The following is a 13,244-nucleotide window of genomic DNA, read 5'->3' on the forward strand; positions in this document are numbered from 1 at the left end:
TAGAGGCCCTAAACAGACACTGCATGACACCCAGTGATTGGAGTGGGCTCGCACGAGCTTGTTTGAGCCCAGGTCAGTATTTAGATTGGAAGGCCTTTTTGATTGAATTTGCTAGTGAAGAGGCTGTGGCCAATCAGGCTGGGGGAAACCCAGCTTGGGACAGAGATATGCTGCTTGGACAGGGGAGATTCGCCAATCAGCAGATAGGCTACCCGGTTCAAGTTTATGAACAAATCAATAAAATTGGCATAAAGGCATGGAAGGCCTTACCAAATAAAGGCGAGGTGAGTGGCAATCTCACCAAAATCCTGCAGGGCTCTACGGAGCCGTTTTCGGACTTTGTTGCCCTTATGGTCGAGGCTGCTGGCAGAATTTTTGGTGACCCAGATGCAGCCATGCCATTAATTAAACAGCTTGTTTACGAGCAGTGCACTAAGGAATGCAGAGCCGCCATAACCCCATATAAGAATAGGGGACTAGAAGCATGGATGAGAGTTTGCAGAGAGCTGGGCGGACCACTAATTAATGCTGGATTAGCTGCTGCTGTGGTGCAATTAACCCAGAAGAATGGGGGCTGGGAAGGTGGCTCAGTGGTAGAGTGCTTGCTTTGCATGCCTGAGGCCCTGGGTTCAATTCCTCAGTACCACATAAGCAAAATGAAAAAAGCCGGAAGTGACGCTGTGACTCAAGTGGTAGAGCGCTGGCCTTGAGCTGAAGAGCTGAGGGACAGCGCCCAGACCCAGAGTTCAGGCCCAGGAAAAAAACCTATTCAAAAAATGCTGCAAATTTGTCTAAACAGTTGTTTAGTTATCTTTTAGGTAATTGAACTGGGGAGTTCGACAGCCTGATGGAACAGCTCAGGGTTGCCATCGTCATGGTGAACTCGACCCGAGTGGATGCTGGATTGGCGGAGGGGTTATCTTCATGGATCTCCGCTGCTATGATTCATCTCAAGGAGGGGGCGGGTTTGGGAGCCCTGATAGGCCTTCTGGTGTTAGCCTCCTTGGTATGTCTGTGGTGCATTTGCCAAACTAGAGGTTCTCAGCGTCGCAGTGCAGCCATGATTATCCAAGCCTTTACAGTCATTGGAGCAGGTCAGTCCCCCTAAGCGTGGCTTGCCACCCTAAAACAATGAACACAGATTGCAAAGCCAAAGTACTGCAGTCGAGAGGCATGAGTTTTGCCCTCGAGGAGAGCATGTTTGATTGCACACGGGTTCGATTCGCCTTTTCCCGTCCTTGTGAAAAACGAATCAATGGACAGGCTGAGTCATCCCTAGAGAAGGTGCCCTCTGGGAGAAGGCTTGTATGCAGTCCTTGCAATTGCACAACAGGGATCAGACCTCTGTTCTCATCTGTGTTCTTTAAACAAAAAAGGGGGAACTGTAGAGAGCTGCGAGAAGCAAGCCAGATTCTTTGCCTTAGCCATATCAGGAGTTGTTTACACAGAGAGCACTCGCCATCGGGAAGGCGGAGGGCGGAAGCCGGCACCATCTTCCAGGTGCGGCCTCTCGCAGCTCTCTACAATTATGTACTACAGAGACTTGAGAACACTGTTTATTGGAGATTTAATTCCTCTACTTTATGGCTTGCAAATATTTCACGCTAGTTTATAGTTTATCTTTTTCCTGTCTTCCTAGAGTCTTTCCCTGAGCAAGTTTTTCATTGTGAGGAGGTTCATTAGCTATTTCCCCTTTTACTGACTATCCTTTAAAATCTTTAGTAATCACTTCCTACTAAAACTCTTCCAGAGATTTAATCTATCCAAAAACATTTCTGTCAGAACAGTTTTTTAGGGCTTTGTTTCCTATTTGTAGTGGTGGCCCTAGGGAATAAAAGATGTCCCTAATCCTTTTGCTTTTGTTTTTTAGATAGGGTTTCTCAATTTGTCTAGGCAAGCCTCAGACCATGAATTTCTTACCTCTGCCTCTCAAGTACCTGAGATTACAGGCATACACTACCATGCTTGCTATCTCTGAAACACTAACTTTTTGTTTGGTCTGCTCTTAAACCTTAATCCTCCTATCTCCTTCTCTGGAGTGTCTAGGATTATAAATATAAAACACTATTCTGGGCCTTTTGCTATTATTTAAAATATTCATCATAAATATACCAAAATTCTGTTAGTATTGGAACATTTGATGTGACAAAAGAGATGACGATTGACTTATATTTTATATTTACTTTTTTTTTTTTTACAGTGCTAGCGATAGAACTTAGGACCCCACACATACCAGGGAAGAGCTCCACCATTTGGCTATATCCATTGAATTCCTAGTTTAACATTTATTTTTGCTAGTCCTGGAACTGGAACTCAAGGCCTAGGCACTGTCCTGGAGCTTTTTTTGCTCAAGGCTCGCACTTTAACCCTTGAGAGACAGCCTCACTTCTGGATTTTTCTGTGTATGTGGTATTGAGGAACTGAACAATGGGTTTCATGCATTGTAGGCAAGCACTATCACTAAACCACATTCCCTGCACCTCAGATCAACTTTTAAGCAGCAATTCAATTACCCAATCTAATTCCTTCCAGAAGAAGAGGAGAATCAAATAGCATGAGAGAATAAATGTATTTCCTCCCCTTTCCTTCACCCTCTTCTCTTGTGCTCTCTCTCTTTCTCTTTCACCCTCCTTCACCCATACACACAGGTATGTATAAACCTATTTTATAGAGAGATGGACTACATGTAGGAAAGAGCCAATATGTGTTTCAAACAGATTTTATAAACATATTAACAACTAAGGCAGAAAGACCAGCACACTACTATAATTAAGATACATACCAAAAATGCTAACAGAAAGGAAAACACCCATTTGAATCAGGAGACATGATTCATACACAAAGAACCAAACACATATCTAGAGCTTGGAGTGTCAAATCTAGCCTAGAGATGTTTTTAATTTATCTATATAGTGCCTAAACTTTTAAATGAGTTCCATGTTTAAAAACCAGTCTTCATACAAAAGTGCAAGTGTCCAATTTCCCTTGAAAACTGAAAGATCTAGCAACAAAGGCTCTATAGTCACTGTTTAATAACTACTTCATGCCAAATAGCTACTGGTCCTTTTAGGCAATGCTCCTGCACCTCAAAATTGGCACTCGAATTCAATTCACTAATTTATGTTAACCTGATTAGCCCCATAGTTATCTGCAAATGCCTGCCATGAGACGTACATCAGACTGACAGGTGAAAATGCCAGAAAGAGTGTTCAAACGTATAAAAACAATCCATGAGAAAGCTAAAAGGTATACATGATACTAGTTGCCTGGAGCCATTAAAATACCGGGGAGAAAAAGAATCACGAGGCATGAAATCAGAAGGCAACTTTAAGATACCTTGGAGTTAAGCTGTATGTATACGTGTGTGTGTGTGTGTGTGTGTGTGTGTGTGTGTGTGTGTGTGTTGTATACTATGTGTAATGCATGCATTATATGTAATACATACAAAATATATCATTGTAGAAATGTAATTCATTTAACTTCATATGAGATTAGGACATACTCTGAAACAGGAAACAATGGTAATCTCTATACTTTGGTCATCACCATCTAAATTTGAATCTACATGAGTAAAAATCATTTAGAGGGGCTGGCAAGGTGGCTCAGTGGTACAGTACTTGCCTTGCATGCATGAGGCCCTGGGTTCAATTCCTCAGTACCACGTAAGTAGAAAAAGCCGGAAGTGGCACTGTGGTTCAAGTGGTAGAGTGCTAGCCCTACGCTGAAGACTTGAGGGACAGCACCCAAGCCCAGAGTTCAGGCCCCAGAACCGACCAAAAAAGAAAATAAAAGATCATCTGGAATGTGTTAGGATGGAAGACAAAGAGTTTATATTGTTTATACTGTTAATATTATTAGTAGAAGGAATGTAGATACTCTACTCTCAATAAATTCATCATCTCTCAGCAAACATAAATAAATAACAGGTAGGTGAAAGTAAATTTGCATTATTTAATGGTTTCCTAAGTTTTCTGGGTATTTTATGATGAATTGCCAGTAAATTAAAAAAAATAAGCCAAAGAAATTCATATTTTTAAGGAACCAAAATGCATATGCTTTGTGTCTCTCATTCCTACCATCAGGCTGCCTTTTCCCTCCTTTACCCTTCTCAGCAATCAAGGCTTACCAGCACCTTGCTCCTGCCGACCTCAACTTAGAAAGTACCTTGCATCCAGCCAGCACATAGCCACTGCAGATGCCTACAAAGTGTGCTCCCAATGCCTGGGAAATACTTCCCCCTTTGGGGTGGGTCTGGCCAGGTATACTTCTGGGTCTGGGTTCTTCTTTGTTCTGAAGTGGCTGGGCTCTGGTTCATTGAGTTTGGGCACCAACCGGGTGGTTTAAAGTTTGGCTGACCATAGTCACTGGAGTGATGTCAGCTGGGAAAAGGAGACTGGGGGTGTCCATCTGCATTTGTGTTTTTGAAGATCTGACCCTCCAACAGGTACTGAGCGCTAAGTACCCTCCCAACTATCCCAAGGTCAGGGATTACCCAAGCCACTGACTTGGCAAGGCCCAAATGGGCAGAACAGGGCTGTCCAGGCCAGTAGCAAAGTGTTTGCAAGGACGTTTAGTTATATGAATTGGGCAGGAGAAGGTGAGGGAGGACTAACTAGCAAATGCAAAGGCCTTAACAAATTTTAGTAATCCAAGAAAAGAAAAAGAAAAAAATGCTGCAAAAAAACGGGTCAAGGGGATTGTAATGTGGCTTAGTGGTAGAGTGTTTGCCTGGCATGCATGAAGCCCTGGGTTTGATCCCTCAGTACCACATACACAGAAAAAGCCAGAAGTGATGCTGTGGCTCAAATGGTAGAGCACTAACCTTGAGTAAAAGAAGCACAGGGACAGTGCCCAGACACTGAGTTTAAGCCCTAGGACTGGCACAAAAAAATGAGGGGGAGGAGGTTTGCAAAAAGATAAATAAGAGGAGGCCTGGGACTTGAACACCATGGCTAGTCCAGCTTATGAGATGGGATAAAGTTGTTGTTCTCTCTCTCTCTCTCTCTCTCTCTCTCTCTCTCTCTCTCTCTCTCTCTCTCTCTCTCTCTCTGTGTGTGTGTGTGTGTGTGTGTGTGTGTGTGTGTGTGGTTAATTGGAGATGAATCTCAGATTTTCTAGCCCAAGCTCATCTCGAACTATGATCCCAAAACATTAGACTCCTGAGTAGCTAGGATTACAGGCATTAGCCACCTATGCCCAGCTCAGGATAGTTTTAACTCTTAATATGGAACTTAATGGGAAAAGGCAGTAGGTTTCTAAGCAGACGAGTAAGATGCTTTGATTTGTGGTTTTTAAGATGAGCCCCCCTTCCCTCATTAAAAAAGATGCATCCCATTATTTATCCTTCAGTAGTGTAAATGTGTGAAGTCTGGAGTTGTGGAGCTAGAAAGGTATAAGTTTATAAATATAAGGAAAATGGAACTTTTCGGAGGTAAAGAGATTGGATTTTTTTTTTTTTTTTGGCAGTCTTGGGGCTTGAACTCTGGGCCTGGGCATTGTCCCTGAGCAAATCAGCTCAAGGCTAGCACTCTACCATTTGAGCTACAGCGCCACTTGCGGTTTTCTGGTGGTTTATTGGAGATAAGAGTTTCACTTTCACAGGTTTTCCTGCCAGGGCTGGCTTTGAACCCTGATTCTTGGATCTCAGCTTCTTGAGTAGCTAGGATTACAGGCGTGAGCCACCGGCACCTGGAGAGAATTGGATTATGTAAAAATCCAAACATGTGGCTGGGTATCAAACACAGTGGTTAGATGTCTTGCCTAGCATGTGCTAGGAGAGAAAGAGAGCAGAGAGAAAGAAGAAAAAAAGAACAAGGAAAAGAGAGACAGGAGAGAAAAAAAGAGAATCTATGTTTTCTACTGCTTCAGTGGTTTCAGTAGAGCCATCATTCTAAATAAACCTTCCCCAGAAATTTTGTTTACTTTTTTGTTTTTGTTTCTGTCCGGTAATGAAATTGAACCCAGGCTGGTTATTTAGAGATAAGTCTTCGATTTGTCTGCCTGGATTGGCTTCAAATCTGGATCCTCAGACTCAATTTCCTTAGGTAGTTATAATCGTAGGCTTGAGCCACTCTAGCTCTGGCCTCTTAACCTTCTGTTTTATCTAGTAGCTGCTAATTTCCTCTTACCTCATTTCTGGGGCTTGAACCCAGGGCCTGGGCATTGCTCTTGAGCTTTTTTGTTCTAGCCTAGGGCCTAGCCACTTGAACCACAGCTCCACTTCCAGATTCTTTTTGGTGTTTCACTGAAGATGAGTGTCACAGGTGAAAAGCTATTTAAAGAGAACTGTAAAACCAATGTAGTTAAACAATTGTGTCAGAACAGGAGCTCAAAGGATCATACTTTGAAGAAAAGGTGCTGGATTCATGGACAGAGACTACGACTTTCACCTTCCTTAGATTTAACATAGTAGCAGATACACAGAGACACTAAATAAATGCTGCTTGATACCAGTTCCATTTTGTGTTGCTTATATTAAACCTAACTCACTTTGTGAATGTCAGTTTGGAAGGAAACTATCTTGCAGAAAAGCTTATAGGCAAATCTCTAACATCAGGCTAGGTTCTCAAACAGAACTTGAGGATGAAGCACAGGCACTTCACAAGCTGGGCCATTTAGAGATGAGGCAGAAGATCTTGCTGGAATACCAACCTGGCCCATGTCCATCTCAAACCATCTGTTTCCTAAGCTGAACCTGCACAGAGATACCCTTTGAAGAAAATCTCTTTGCAATTGAACTATAGACTCAGATTATTTGCCAATTACCATGTAAGAAACAGTGGCCTCATCCTGAAAAATACTGACAAGGATCACCTTAAGTAGATGGCCAAAGATACACCCAGGCAATGAGACATCAGAAATTGATATGACATAACTGAGCTTTCTCATTCAGTTATAAAATTAGGCATAAACAAACAAATAAACCAAGATATGCCTAGCTGGGTTCCAGTGGCTCACCCATGGAATTCTAGCCAATAAGGAGGCTCAGATCTGATGATGTTGGTCCAAAGCCAGCCCAGAGAGAAAAGTCTGTGACATTCATATCTCCAGTGAACACCAGAAAACTAGAAGTGGGTGCTGTAGCTCCAAGTGGTAGAGTGATAGCCTAGATCTAGCTCAAGGAGAGCACCCAGGCCCTGAGTTCAAGCCCCAGGACCAGCCAAAGTAAAAAAAAAAACACCCACCCAAGTCACACTGGGAGGCTTCCCACAGGATCAGTAGCTGCCCTTTTCAAAAGTGTCAAGCTCATACTAAAGAAAGGACAGTGGAAATGTCACAGACTGGAGGAGGCAGAGGAGGGCTGACAGATCAAGGGAAAGCAGGATCCTGGATGGATCCTGAGTGGGAGTGCCAGTTCTGAGGCCTGAACTCAAGACCTGGGCACTGGCTCTTACCTGTTTCGCTCAAGGCTGGCACTCTACCACTTGAGCCACTGCTTTACTTCAGGCTTTTTGATGGTTTGTTGGAGAGAAGAGACTCACAGACTTTCCCGCCCAAGTTAGCTTTGAATCTTAATCCTAAAATATCAGCCTGCTGATGAGTTAGGATTACAAGCATGACCCAACAGCACCAGCTATATTTTCTGTTTTATCGTGCAATAAAAATAAAAAGATTGTTTTCAAAATACATACTTGGGAGGGAACAAGCTCTGCTTGTACTGTTGACTCTAGCCGTTTTTGTCTTATGCTACAGCTGCAGGGCAGGCCACATGGGCAGGGTGTAGTTCAGGCACAGGCTCAGCCTGCCTAGAACAAGGAGGTACAAATGAGGTGTACGTAGTTCTGACAATAGCTAGTGGTCTTGTTTGGCCTTCTAGTGTAGAGAGCAGAAGGAAATAAAATGAGGAAATAATAGTTGAGGGAACAGTATGTAATCTCATTATGCAATGACAAGATATTTGTTCTTAACCTGTCAAGCAAAAGAGAAAAGGTACATGTTTCTCATCAAGGATTGATACCACCTCAGTGGTCACTTCTCAGTCCTCTTTGCAAACAAATCCCAATTTTGTCTCATCATCCATTCTGTTGGTTTCTGTGTTTACATGGGATGTCTGGTGCTGCAACAGCCAACTTGGGATGATGAACTTTAGCCTGTGGAGAATATACTCAGTATGGTCAATTCAAAAGATGGTAGGAATATAAATATAAGAAGACAGGCTCGGTGCCAGTGGCTCAGGCCGGTAATCCTAGCTACTCAGGAAGCTGAGATCTGAGAATCATAGTTCAAAGCCAGCCCAGGCAGGAAAACCTGTGAAACTCTTATCTCCAATAAACCACCAGAAAATCAGAAGTGGCCCTGTGGCTAAAGTGGTAGAGTGCTAGCCTTGAGCCGAGTTGCTCAGGGAAAAAGCCCAGGCCCAGAGTTCAGTCCCCATGGCTGACAAAACAAAAGACAAAAAAAGAAGACAGTACTGAGCCACTGAATTAATGAATTCTACCATCTCCCTTGTGCTATGGTTATTATTATTTTTTTTTTTTCCAGGGCTGAGGACCGAACCCAGGGCCTTGCACACGCACCAGGCGGGCACCCTTCCCCTGGGCTAAACCCCCAGCCCCACCGTGGTTATTATTATGTGAAATAATAAATCTTCCTCTCACTGAAATGAGTTGGGCCTTCTATAATTACACCTAAAAGCAACGAAAATTATGCTTGAGTCCTAAGGGAAAATAAAAGGCATCTAGAAGTAATACAAGAAGAAAAATATAGGTGAAAAATAAAAATAAAGGCTAAAATGCATTAGGTGCGTAGGGCTCTGAAAAATCTCCCAGGCCTGAAGAAACTCACCTGGAGTTTCAGAAGCCAGCTCCAATTTACATTTAACCATCTAAGTCTAGTTGCTATCAAGTTCTTATAGGCAGTGATCCCTGAGAAGAGGAAGAAAAATGAAAGGGAAATAAAATTGAACAACTGCCAGTGGAGAAACCAGCTGTACATGATCAATTTCCTTCCAGGGAATCTCTATTTGTCTGAAGAGAATTTCTTCATCAGATCCCTGGCCCCAAGTCAGAGACAGGTATATGAGGAGGAGACAGGACAGGGCAGCCTAAGATGGACAGTGACTCATCTGGAATGGAAGAAAGAGCTAGCATGTGGCAGAGATTAAGCCCAAAGCTAAGCCTGACTCTGGATCCAGAGCCTTCCCAATGCAGTGTCATGCCAGAAATGAAAGCCAAGCTGCAAAGCCACCAAGAGCTGCTTCTAAGCCATTCTGAAAAGTGCCCACATTCACCCAGGTGTCTCACCAGAGACCCCAGGTATAGTCCAGCAGAGCACTCGAAAGCAGAAACCCAAGAAGCAAAGCAGGTGGCCTGCATCCAAATTCAAGAAATGTAACTCACTCAATTGTCACTCTGGCCAGGCCTGAGATTTCCAGTCAGTCCCCTACACTCTAACCTGAGGACAATACCTATTAGGATGAGACTATATAAGACATGGATGAAGGCCCTGTCTGACTGCCACTGCCATTAAGAACAGCATTATAGATGGGTGCCCATGGCGCATGCTTGTAATCCTAATCAGGATGCTGAGATCTGAGGACCATGCTGTGAAGCCAGCCTAGGCAGAAAAGTCAATGAGGCTCCTTTTCTCCAATAAAGCAACAAAAATGCCAGAAGTGGAGCTGTGACTCAAGTAGCAGAGTGCTAACCTTAAACAAAAAGCTGAGGGACAATTCTAGGATGGTGGTGTGGGGAAAGACTAATACCCCAAACCCCTTTAGGACAGGTACTCTCACTTATGCCCATTTCCTTCAGAGCATTGCATAGCCCTCACCTTACTGACTTGCCTCTCCCTGTTTCAACACAGGATATTCACTTGGCCAGTCTATCTTGCAGCATCCCGAGCAAGGCAGCTTTTTCTCTGGGGTTTAACCAAGGAGCCAATACTGTCTGTGATTGGTTAACTGTGCACAGTCCAGAATCAACGATACCTGGGGCCCACCTGGCTTGGCCATCTACTGTTGTAGCTTACAGCGTATTGTTCAACACTTCTGTTTTCTTATAATAGTTCTTGCTCATGGGTCCTAATGGTTACAATAAAATAACTAATAGGGTTACTTGTGTACACACACACACACACACACACCACTGCAACAGTACTACAAGGGAAACAAGGCAACTCAACAGGGAGCTTCAGGACGCAAACATCTAACACATCCTAAGTATTTCCTGTTTCTTCTTAAGTAATTATTAATATTATTCCTATTTTGGTGCCAATACTGGAGAGTGAACTCAGAGCTGGGACACTGAGCCCCACTCAACTGGGGACTGAACTAAGTTTTTTTTTGTTTTTTGTTTTGGGTCCAGTCATGGGGTCTGAACTCTGGGCCTGAGAAATGTCCCTTAGCTCTTCAGATCAAGGCTAGCACTCTACCACTTGAGCCACAGCACCACTTCCGGCTTTTTTCTTTTTTTACTTATGTGATGCTGAGGAATGGAACCAGGGCCTCATGCATGCAAGACAAGCGCACTACCACTGAGCCACCTTCCTAGCCCCTCCTTAAGCTTTTTCTGCTCGAGGCTAGTGCTATACCATTTGAGCTATACCTCCAGTTCTGGCTTTTTGCAGGTTAATTGAAGATAAAGAACCTCACAGACTTTTCTTTCCAGGCTGGCTTCAAACCAGGACCCTCAGATCTCAGACTCCTGAATTGCTAGGATTACAGTTGTGAGCCACCCACACCTGGCTGAAATCTTTTTTTTTTAACTTGAATGTTTTTTATAACTATTAGATATGGAGATTAGTAATCTCTGCTGCTCCCTTTTGTTCTTAGCTGTATTTTCTTTTTCTTAGCTCCTTCCTTAAATGATTCTTTATTTTTTATTTATTTATTTATTTTTATTTATTTATTTTTTGGTCAGGGGTCCTGAACTCTGGGCTTGGGCGCTATGTCTCAGCTCTTCAGCTCAAGGCAAGTGCTCTACTGCTTGAGTCACAGTGCCACTTCTGGTTTTCTAGTGGTTTATTGGAGATGAGAGTATCATGGACTTTCCTGCCCGGGCTGGCTTTGAACCACGATCCTCAGATCTCAGCCTCCTAAGTAGCTAGGATTACAGGTTTGAGCCACGGGCACCCAGCCTTAAACAATTCTTGTAGGAACTTCATTCATTAAGAATAGGGCCAAACTATGCAAGGCAGGATTGAACTGGAACAACTAGTTATGAGGAAAGAACTAGGCCTATTTACCCCCTAGCTGTTCCTTCTACTGTAATTACTAGTTTTGAAAAAGCAAAACACCTGGCCCCAAAACTAGGAACTGCCCGTTGCTTTAGGTCAAGAAATTGTTACAGGAGTACTTATGGTTTTAATTGTTTCGGGAATGTTTGTGACTTAGGAGCTTGCAAAATAAAATAACTGCGAAGTTCTTCTGTACACCACCTTGCTTGAATCTGCTCTAAAAGAATGCATTTTTTTAACCTTTATAAACCCTGAGCTATTTGAGTTTGGGACTGCTCATTCCCTAGATGAGTTAACCCTGGCTGGTCAATTGAATAAACTATCTTTTAAGATACTGGTCAGCATCTGTGACTTTGTCCAGGGGGTGAGTCCACTTCATCTGGATGCCCCAGTGAGATCCTATTCTCGCCTGAACAGGACGACTCCTGTCATGACCTGACTCCTGTGTCAGGGGACTGGCCACATGGCCGCACTTAGTGGAAGGCCTTGAGAGACATTCCTCAGTCCCAGGTGCCCTTGCTCTGTGAAACCCGTGAAATGAACTCTGGAGTTTGTTCTACCAGTAAATTTCTGCCTGTCATCATCATGTAAAAACATAAATGAGTTGTTTTAAACTCCCAAGAAAAGTCATCAAGTTTTGGTGTTAGCAAAAACTTGAAAATTAACTAAAGTTCTTCTTCAAAATAATGCAATAATCCTTTACATTTTTGAGAAGTCAGATAATTTGATTACAATGTGAACAGCTTAATGCATTAAAACACCAGATCTTTGGTTTTCTGTAATATCCAAGTTACTATTCACTGGCAGAAATTTCTCCTGTTGTCTGGCCTCAGTCCCTCCTGCTCTTAGAAATTTACTCTCTCCCCTGAACCCCCTTTTCCCTGGGAAAAGACTAGCCATGGGTACAAAACTGTGAAATCAGAAAACAAAACAAAATTATTGATAAAGGGAAAAAACCTCCTGGTAAAGAAAAACCCCAGACAAAGGCTGACCAATAGTCAACTTTTGTCCTTTCCCCATCCTTGATAAAAAAGCAAAAGAACATCGCTCCCTTACTCAATTTTACCAAACTGGCAGCTTTGCAAATGGCTATTGACAACCGAGGCTTATCACCAGGTGCATTAAAGAGCAGTTAGGAGCTTATAATAAAAATAATTTCTAAAGTAGTGTCAATAGCTTTGATAGTATTGATCATGCTGACCAAGTCAAGATTATGTTTTGCCTATGCTTCTGTGAGTCAAGGCTATGTTTCTGCGAAGTTTTGCTTCTATAACCTTGCTTGCTTGCCTTGGTAACAAGGCCTTAAGCCCGCCAATTGAAGACCACAGCTGAGTGGTCCCACTATGAGTGACCTATTACAAATGATTACATATGATATTACCATAAAGAACAAATTAATTTAAAGGTCATATAACTGTAACCAATGAAAAATAGGCCAAACCTGCTTTGCATGGCTTGTATGTATAACTCTATCTAACCTACCCCTATAAAAACACATCCTACCCTGAGCTCAAGGCTGTTCCTACTTTCCCGGTGGTAGGAAGTGGTCCCATGTGGTGGTAATAAAGTTCCTAGCTCGGCAGAGCGCAAAGAACAAATTAATTTAAAGGTTCTACCTGTAACCAATGAAAAATAGGCCAAACCTGCCTTGCATGGCTTGTATATATAACTCTATCTAACCTACCCCTATAAAAACGCATCCTACCCTGAGCTCAAGGCTGTTCCTACTTTCCCGGTGATTGACCTACCTAGGCAGAGCGCATGCGGGCAGCCCAGATGTCGCAGCCGCCCCGGGTCTCCCAGCCTCTAGGCCAGCGCAACCCCCGCCCCTGCAGGCCCCCGGGTGCCACCCCAACCCCGGAGCCCACGCAGCCCGCAGGGATGCTGCTCCGGCCCCGGCGGCGACCGCCACTTGCGCCGCCTTCGCGGACCGACTTGGTGGCCGAGCAGCTGCCACTGGCCGAGGACGCGCCGGGGACCCGGCGCTGCTCGCCCCTCAGGCCCGGCGTGCCTGTGTCCCCGGGCTCGGCGCAGCACAAGCCCTGGAGCACCTGGGAGACAGAGCTGCT

At 43.7% G+C, this 13,244-nt stretch overlaps 1 protein-coding gene across 27 annotated transcripts in view; it reads right to left on the bottom strand.

Moving 5' to 3' along the window:
• The window catches only part of LOC138815294 (protein FAM114A2-like), a 214,093-nt gene that overhangs the window by 82,173 nt on the left and 118,676 nt on the right, over window positions 1-13,244 (bottom strand). For 7 of the 27 annotated variants that reach the window (XM_070004622.1, XM_070004618.1, XM_070004621.1 and 4 more), the window contains one exon: window positions 6,129-6,285. The exons of 14 other annotated variants lie outside the window; for them this stretch is intronic. The gene's annotated coding sequence lies outside the window, so the exon portion shown is untranslated. 6 more of the 27 variants (XM_070004627.1, XM_070004614.1, XM_070004604.1 and 3 more) reach the window with 2 other exon arrangements.

The sequence above is a fragment of the Dipodomys merriami genome, unplaced genomic scaffold (genome assembly GCF_024711535.1).
Source record: "Dipodomys merriami isolate MVZ:Mamm:240054 unplaced genomic scaffold, mDipMer1.0.p SCAF_635, whole genome shotgun sequence".
Taxonomy (NCBI): domain Eukaryota; kingdom Metazoa; phylum Chordata; class Mammalia; order Rodentia; family Heteromyidae; genus Dipodomys; species Dipodomys merriami.